This window comes from Copadichromis virginalis, linkage group LG11 (genome assembly GCF_057382275.1).
Source record: "Copadichromis virginalis isolate Kocher_CV1m ecotype Utaka linkage group LG11, C_Virginalis_male_GT1.1, whole genome shotgun sequence".
In the NCBI taxonomy this organism is placed as follows: domain Eukaryota; kingdom Metazoa; phylum Chordata; class Actinopteri; order Cichliformes; family Cichlidae; genus Copadichromis; species Copadichromis virginalis.
This window is the reverse complement of record NC_140628.1, coordinates 31,564,953-31,570,309: the sequence shown is the minus strand read 5'-3', so window position 1 is coordinate 31,570,309 and position 5,357 is coordinate 31,564,953.

The window sequence follows — 5,357 nt, the reverse complement described above, 5'->3', positions numbered from 1 at the left end:
CTACTGACAAAAGCCAAAAGTTTACTTATAATAAACCCCCAAAACAAGATGTTCTTGTCACCAAGCATTTCTTAACCAAACAACTAAAAAAAGGAGATCGAAACTAGGCTTGAGTGCCATAGTCCTCTTTAGATCACCATATGGTGCTGCTGACTTCTCCCTTATTTTACCCCAGAAAATGGATCTGTTTGTTGATGCCCATCCTGACATAGTTCTCCTATTTATTCAGGCTTAGGACCAACAATACAGGTAGACTGGTCTCTCAAACTCGGGACCTTCCATGTATAAGGCAAATACTACTACACCACAGAGACACTAACATCACAAAATTTTAAATCTCAACCCCCAACTGAGAAAACAAATAACAAACTTCAAGGCTGTTGGAGAATCCTATCGCTACTGAGACCTGTTGCAATTTTTAATGCAATTAACTATGATCAGCGCCAAAATTTAATTTGTTATTTCTTTAATGAAGCTACATCCTAACCAGTTTTCATGAAATTTAACATGGTAGTTTTTTAGAGATCTTGCTGATGGACAAAGAAAGCAAACTATACTAAAAAAAACCTACCTCCACTGGTCTTCAAAGTAGTGGAGTAGCAATGTAAATAATATAACTATACTGATATCCCAGTTTGAAAGGAGCAGATTCTCTTGTAATCAGTTTTTCATTTAAATTAGATTAAAATGCAACAGTCCATCTACTGCTGGTCCATTTTGTCAGGAGACACATGCATAGACATTGCTCACGGTTTCAAAACATAAAAGCACACACAAACCCACTTTATAACACAAAGACACACATGCACACACAACAACAAGGGTATTTTAAACTGAACAGAATTAAGCCACTTTCTTTCAGAGATAAACTCTAATGCACTTGTGATTATCTGCACACAAAGTGTTGAATTTCTATCTTTGCGAGGACCTTCACTCCCAGGCCCTTTACCCAACTATCTTAATAAAATGCATAGCCCCAACCCTAAAACTAAACTATACCTGAATCAGCACTTGAACCAAATCTTAAACCTCTGAACTCCTTTTGAAGATCACAGACTAACTGAAATATTCTTACCTTCCTAAAATGTCCTCACTCCCAAGGTCTATAACTATGGTCCTCACAAAGACAGGTAAACAAGTACAAACAAACACACACTCTTCTCTGCAAATCTGGTGACTCGGCCGGGTGATCAAAGGCTTAGATTTGCTCCATTGTGTGGATAAACATCCAGCTTTTCAGACACTCAGGAACACACTCATCCAACACAACTACACAGAATAACGGACACACATTCGGCCAATTTGGTCCAATCTTCCAAAGCCGCTACTTTGGCTAATTCACACAGACGAGGGCTGCTGAAATCTGTGAGACCAAAGCACTTTGTTACGGTGGTTGTGGACACCCTGCGGTGGTCCTCCTGAGCATTCTGCAGCCCTCAGATCAATATAAATCCATTGCAGGCAACTGTGCAGTTCACTGCTAACCTAATTGTAACACAGCAAAGCGATTGTGAAGCCTAAAAGTGGTGAAATCTGTTGAAATACACAGTGCAAAATGAGTGAGAAAAACCTGTGTAATGCTTCAAAGGAGGTTAAAATATGTTGCAAATGACAACGGCACAATATCCTCTTGATATAATGCTTCCTTAGAGAGCGAGTATAGAAAGACCTAGTAACAAGGTTTTAATCTCTAAACTATGTGACTTTGTGTCCTTTTTGTCAACCCTGTTGAAACTATGGCTTCCTTTGCACCATCAGTGATTCTGTCAAAGTCAATTTTCCTTAGTAACTCTGCTATCTGCTTCATCACCTGCTCCACCCTGGGTTTACCTGCCAGTTAAGAGAGCTGGCAAAGATTTAGTTTTGCAGACAGTAGTGAAGGCTCAAAAATGAGAATTTTAATAGAACTGAAAACAAGATGCAGGAAGGTAAATCACTATGCAGAAACATGTAAAACCCCCAAAGGGGACCAAAATTGGGTGAACTAAGTTCATGTAAAAATGAAATGAAGTTCTTACCCACAAAGCTAAACTTTCTAAACAACCAACAAAATTGTGGTAAAACTGCAGTTCCTCTAACAGCCACTTTAGCCTGGCTGATTTAGACTTCTGCAGGAAATCTAAGTTGTAAATTGTGACTTAACTGGAAATCTTTTCTACGTCGTAACTTTCCAAGTAACCTGATGTGCACCTACTGAGAAATGTAACATGAGGTTGGCTCGACACAGTCTGCAAATAAGAATTGCACAGTATAACACAGTCAATTCCTCAGATTCCTGGAGACACATTGCTGAAACTATTGAAATGGACAAGATGAAATGTACGTCTGCAAAAAAAGACTGGCTGGCACTGCCTATAAAACATCAGGACATAGTAATTAATATGTAACCACACAGAAGCACAAATGTGGGCAACAGTGTTGGCCACTTACATAGGACTCTACAAAGGCTTCCTGCAGAAGTCTAAATCAGGCATTAATCCTCTTAGACTCTCACGGCAAGATGCTAAAACTGAAAAAGAACATTTATAGTCACGGTTTTTGGTTCTGCGAACAGATATTATATTAGAGTTATCAGTTGTAACCAGTAAAAAGAAAGACCATAGCAGCGAACACACAGGTATGAGATTGCCATCAATCCTCTATCCTCTCTAGGAAACAAAACAAATAAGTGTGATATATTTCCAGCAGCTCATTTTAAGGGAGCTTGTTCAGAGCGGATCATGCAAAAAGAAAAGAAAAAAAGAAGGCTAAGGTTTTTTCTCTTCCCAGCTGAGTTAAGAGAGATGGTGCAGGTCAGGTTAATTGTGTCGAAGTGTGATGGTTGATGAGGCTCTCAGAGTGGAGGGCCTGTTTGACTAATGAGAGCATCTGTCGAGGCACAGCAGCCTGCAGCACGTGAACACGCGCGCGCGCACACACACACACACACACACACACACACACACACAAACACAGAGTGCTGGATGTCCCAGGAGAGAGGGAACTCTGTTCTCTCTTCACTCTCATCACAGTTTCTGTCATCTCCAATCTGCCTCCAATCCCATCTCTATGACAACGCTTCCCTTTTCCTCTACAACTGCTACAGTGACCCATGTAAGATCATCATCACCTCCCTGTGAGACTCTCATCCACCACATTGCTGCATGGCTCAAATGTCAGTGGTTGGTCAGGAAGAGAAACTCCAAATCAACAAGTTGTAATCTGTGGTGTTCAGTTCAGTGAATTAAAAGGTTCCTGAAGAGGATTATGTTGATACTTAACCATTTGGATTCTGAATATTCCATCAATTTTCCCAAACCAGACTTTAAAATGAGTTTACTTTTTTTTGTCTTTATCCCAAATCTGTACCAGCCAGCTCCAACATTTCACAGTGACTATGTGGGGCTCGCTCTTCAAGGAGAGCTCAATCATTAAATCAAACACAATATGTTGTGAGCACATGGAATATATGCAATAGGAAACATGTTTTGTCTGTATCAAAAATGCTTGTTTAATCAATGCTTGTTTAATCACAAAATACATTTCAGTGTCGTGACTGAAAAACTTTTGGTCTTTCCATAAACTCCCATTTAGCCGGAATCGTTAAAGGGAAGTTGAGACATAACTATATCATTTGAAATAATGTAATTAACTTTTACCACAAAATGGCAACTGCACATGTTTTATGAGCAAACTGTACTTATTTGAAATGTATATTGCATTTTTACAATTAATTGTTTTCAAATAGATTTTTTTTCCCTAGCAATATTTTTGCAGGGCAGCGCCCTAGCGCCCTCTATTGGTGAACCACCACTGGACGCATCAATTTGGCATTTGTTTTCTTTTTAGTGTTTACTATAATGGGCCGACCTGAAAGGTGGTTCTTATATTTACTCATAAATATCCACATGTAACCGTGTTATTAGACAAGGTTATTTCATATGACATATTTGATTTCATATACATCTTGGCTTAAATTATGTTGCATTGTTGTTGGTAATACTAAAGCAGCTTTGTTCTTAAACTGAAGTGAAAACGTTGAAAATGACCAAAATTGGAGTTATGAGGTTTTTCCACATGACAAACAGTGTTCTCATTATGTCTCACTTGATCTTTCTCTCTGCCCCTGTTGGACTGAAGAGCAGAGTGAAGATGACTCACATCAAAGAGACAGTCAAGAAAATGTTAACGGCTGACTCATCTTCACTGATGGCACACGTCAGCGTTTGTGTGTGTATGTGTTTGTAGGTAGTTACTGCTCGCTTGCTCTGGTGCGCTCACATCTACTCATGCATGTATAAAAACTTTGGGCTGATGCAGTACGGAGGATAGCTCAAAACATACCCATTTTTCTTTAAGAGTGATAGTAACCAATATGTAACAAACAATCAAGAACTGGCAATCGTCAAGGTTGTTAGGTTCAACGTGGGTATGCCTTGGACATATATAGGTCTAAGGCACATTTCATATTTCTGTGTCCATTTTTGTTTTCAAGGACAGATTGTCACAATCTATTCTTGACCAATTTATTGTTTTCTTTTTACTCATTTCAAACTCACGCCATTCATATTTTAGCTTGTACACAGAATACCTTCTCCGTGGTGGATTCAACTTGTGACTTCAAAACCTGCATCTGAACTCTGCTCAGCAGCAATGGTGTAAAGTGACTCAGTGTCAGTGCCTCAAATGCCAGAGTTGACTGGAGATAGAAAATGCTAAAGTGTTGTGATGATTTGAGCACATCTTTTTATTTCATCAGCAACTCCAGTGCAACCTGTCAGACTGTACCATGAAGCTGCATTCACACAAAAACACAGCAGGACGCTGGCATCGGTTGGGAGAGTGATGGAGAGAAGCTGCTGATGTGTCCTTTAAATTGCCACAAAATGAAAAAGCTTCACCTGCTCTGACCATATGAGCCACAGAAAGTAAACTTATGGTGACAAACACATTGTCAAAATAATATAAACTTCCACGAACAGGTTCAATTCAATTCAACTTTGTTTACATAGCCCCACATCACAACAACAGTTGCCTCAAGATGCTTTATATTATAAGGTCTAGACCCTACAACAACACAAATAAAACAGAGGAATCCCCCTATTAGCTGTCATCCCTGTTGGACAACATCTCCCACCCCATGCAAGAGACTCTGACAGCACTGAGCAGCTCCTTCAGTGGGAGACTGCGGCACCCACGGTGTGGGACGGAGAGATTCCGCAGGTCTTTCCTCCCCACTGCTGTCAGACTCCACAACAAAGACTTTTGCAGCTGATCAAACTCTCACACGTGCAATAAGACTGCTATATGTGCAATTCTTGTACAATTCTTCTTCTGACAAAGTTGTACTTTTGTATTTTCTTACTCAGTTGTATATA